Raw genomic sequence first — 4,079 nt, forward strand, 5'->3', positions numbered from 1 at the left:
CACCACTGTATCTTTCTTATGTCTGGTATTGTGTGAGAAATACGTGTGTATTCATTCTGCTATTAACATACTGACTGGCTTAGCCTCAGGAGGCAAACATTTATACATAGAACTTGAGGTATTCGTGTAAAGAGACTGTATGCATGACTGTATTCTGTTTATCCCCTATGAGGCCATGAGTGCTTTCTGGGAGTGTGTGTTGCTTCTCCCTCTCCCCCCACCCCCTTCTTTGTTCATTCACCCTGACAGACTCAGACTGAGTTGCACAATAGAAACAAGCATTTTATACTTAAAGCACCACATTGACAGTTTAGACAGCTGTTCCTGCTTGACAGACAGCTGTTTTAATAGAGACAAATGTGTGTTAATACCCCAGCCTCTTAAACCAACAAACCACTTTGTAGAATTGTTTGAATATCTGTCAACCTGACATTTATGACAGTGGTGTCAATAGAGGGGAGACATACAGTACACATGTCTGAACCTGACAAGACATGCCAACATAAGCTGTGAAAATGTATGGTTGCAGTGCGATATCAAAATGGACAGTATGTCTATGGAAGGGATTGCCCAGAGTTCCAAGTGTTATTTCTTTTCATAGCTCATTGTGAATATTTTTGAATTTCAGGTAGACATGAGAGTGAGCTCTACTCTGAATTTCGATGTGACTATCAGAAGCGATGGCTGCTGTTTACTTTAAGTGTGTAAAATGTGAATAAATATGAATGGAGTAAAGGGGAGGTGGTGTATTTCCCAGAGGCTAATTGAATTGTTAATTCCCCCAATGAACATGGAGATCCTACTGGGAGAAAGAAGGATGGAGAGAATAAAGGAATATAATCCTCCCTCCGGTCGGTCTAAATGTAATTCTCACTGTAATTTCTCTATACTATGCATCAGTCTCCCAATCTGCCTGTCTTCCTGTGTTCATGTCTCTGCCACCTCTCTCTCTCTGGTTTTCATTTGGCCAGAATGACCACCAGGTGGCATGAGCACTGAAGTACTGACCATCTGTGCCTCAATATGGTGGTGAACAGGTGGAGACACTCCATTGTTGACACTGGAATAATTGCTCAGTGTATTTCTCGTACGCGCCTGTGCACACGCATGCAGGAGTCTCCTCGTCAGTGGTGCTGCCTGCCATTTCTCCCACAGGCTCTTATAATGCTATGCTAGCTTTGGAGTGATTAAAACCACTCCCGAAACGCCAACTTTGGAGTGATTAAAACCACCCCACTCCCGAAACGCCAAATTAAGAAGATATACACCTGCACAGAAGTATAAACTCTGGGAACCAGTGAAAAATATACTGTTTCATCACAACGATCACCACACACACACTTGGGGCTCCTATTTAATCTTGCACCTTAAATAATTGACTGGCACAGCAGAAAGAGCCACTAGCCCATCTGTATTCCTAAGTGTGTGTGACCTGCATTGTTATGGGTGGCTTTAATGTCTTCAGACCAGCCAGATGACTAATAGAGGGCTAGGTAGCTATCTGAGCCAGGCTGGGGTTGTTTCATGTCTTCAGACCAGCCAGATGACTAATAGAGGGCTAGGTAACTATCTGAGCCAGGCTGGGGTTGTTTCATGTCTTCGGACCAGCCAGATGACTAATAGAGGGCTAGGTAACTATCTGAGCCAGGCTGGGGTTGTTTCATGTCTTCGGACCAGCCAGATGACTAATAGAGGGCTAGGTAACTATCTGAGCCAGGCTGGGGTTGTTTCATGTCTTCGGACCAGCCAGATGACTAATAGAGGGCTAGGTAACTATCTGAGCCAGGCTGGGGTTGTTTCATGTCTTCGGACCAGCCAGATGACTAATAGAGGGCTAGGTAACTATCTGAGCCAGGCTGGGGTTGTTTCTATTTTTCTATGTTCCACCTCGGAGGTGAGTCTGTCTTAATTCAGAGGAGAAGAAGAGGGATGTTAGGGTGTGTGTGCGCTCGAGCGTACGCGCGCATGATAGTGTTGATATGAGATGGACGACCCATGCTCTGTCACCCATGCTCTAACTCAGGGGTCGGGAACCTTTTTGACTAAGAGAGCCATGAAATCAAATAATTTGGAAATGTATTTCAGTGAGAGCCATATAATATATTTTAAAAGTGAATTCAACTAAATGTCAGTATAATAAGCCTCTGAATTTGTCGAAGTGCCGCTTTACATTCGACCGTTTCATCGATGTCATTTTGTCATTGCAAATTAGACACACCGCAGAACCTGCTCTCTCCACAAAGGCGAATTCTTCGGTCCATTCGTCCTGAAATGTACGATACTCGTCATCTTTTTTTATTTTCGCCATCTTCTTCGTCGAAGGGTTAGCTTTGAGCTAATGACCGAGCAGACTGATTCAAAAGGAGTCGTTTACCTGTTTTACCTAGCAACGGCCAACGTAGGCCAGTATCATTTAATTAAAATAATGGACAATTGCTCCTGCAGCCCTGAACAGGACATGAGCAGTGAAAAATCGATGGATGGATTAAAACAAGTGAGAATAGGCCTCCCGGGTGGCGCAGTGGTCTAGAGTACTGCATCGCAGTGCTAGCTGCGCCAGCCACCAGAGTCTCTGGGTTCGCGCCCAGGCTCTGTCGCAGCCGGCCGCGTGGGGCGATGCACAATTGGCTTAGCGTTGTCTGGGTTAGGGAGGGTTTGGCCGGTAGGGATATCCTTGTCTCATCGTGCTCCAGCGACTCCTGTGGTGGGCCAGGCGCAGTGCGCGCTAACCGAGGGGGGCGGGTGCACGGTGTTTCCTCCGACACATTGGTGCGGCTGGCTTCCGGGTTGGAGGCGTGCTGTGTTAAGAAGCAGTGCGGCTTGGTTGGGTTGTGCTTCGGAGGACGCATGGCTTTCGACCTTCGTCTCTCCCGAGCCCGTACGGGAGTTGTAGCGATGAGACAAGATAGTAATTACTAGCGATTGGATACCACGAAAATTGGGGAGAAAAGGGGAGAGAAGAAAAAAAGAAGAAAAAAAATCTCACTTTTTTTTTTTTTTTTTTTTTTTAAATCTGCGAGCCAGATGCAATCATCAAAAGAGCCACACCTGGCTCGGGAGCCATAGGTTCCCGACCCCTGCTCTAACTGATCCCAATGGAGTGTCTTGGTTCAGCCACAGCAGATTACCTGTGGGATTGAAAACACGTACAGTTTCAATGCATAGTAAAACAGGGAAAGCTTACAAACCTGTACATTCAGACTACTACATACAGACTTTATATTCAGTACGGTGGATAACCTAAATCCTATTCCTCTCCGATATAATCCCAGTAGGATTGTAAATGTTTTTACACAGTTGACCCTGACGCTAACAGTGTGGATAGGGACTTAAAGGGAGAGGTGAGAGACGTTGTCATTTTTAAAGTTAGAGTGTAAGGTGTGAACATGAATGCAATCCCCTAGATGTAACTTCAGGGCGAGTTCATGTACTGAACAATAACACACAGGACCAGAGAGTGCACACTACAATCTAAGTAGTCTCACTCTTGTTCTCCCTCTCTCTGAGTATTATTTTCCTCTCCTTTGCTTATGATATTTGTTTCCCTCCATCTCCATTTCTCAATCAATGTCTGTCTCTCTGTAAGCGTTCTCTCTCTCTTGATCCCTTCTCAAGGGGTCTCTCTCCTCTCTTCTCCATGTTCCGCTGTCTGTTTAATTTACCCTGCCATGTTCTGGAGAATTTTCTGATTGACTGCCAGCAGACCACATCTGAAGACCCAGTTACTAGCATGACAGTATAAAATAGCTGAGGTTTTATTGACTTCAGAGAGGCTGACAGTCAGAAACATACCTTGGGGCACTCTTGAGTGTCAGAAGTTTCTGTGATACCCAGGGAACTGGACTGATCTGATCTGGACATTCAGTAGGACGCGCCTTGATGATGACAGCGCTGGAATGTTTGATATTGTGCTGGGTTAGAGGCCAGAGCCAGATATTAGTTGTATTATTTTGCATTAGCACTGGTATTACCCCTAAGATGCTAGCCCACCTTTAGTGAGTGTTGTGTCATTGACTATCATTAAATGTGAAGACTGTATGTTATCAAATCAATTCTCTATGTGTAATTTAATTACGTGA

The sequence above is a fragment of the Salvelinus fontinalis genome, chromosome 37, assembly GCF_029448725.1.
Source record: "Salvelinus fontinalis isolate EN_2023a chromosome 37, ASM2944872v1, whole genome shotgun sequence".
NCBI lineage: Eukaryota > Metazoa > Chordata > Actinopteri > Salmoniformes > Salmonidae > Salvelinus > Salvelinus fontinalis.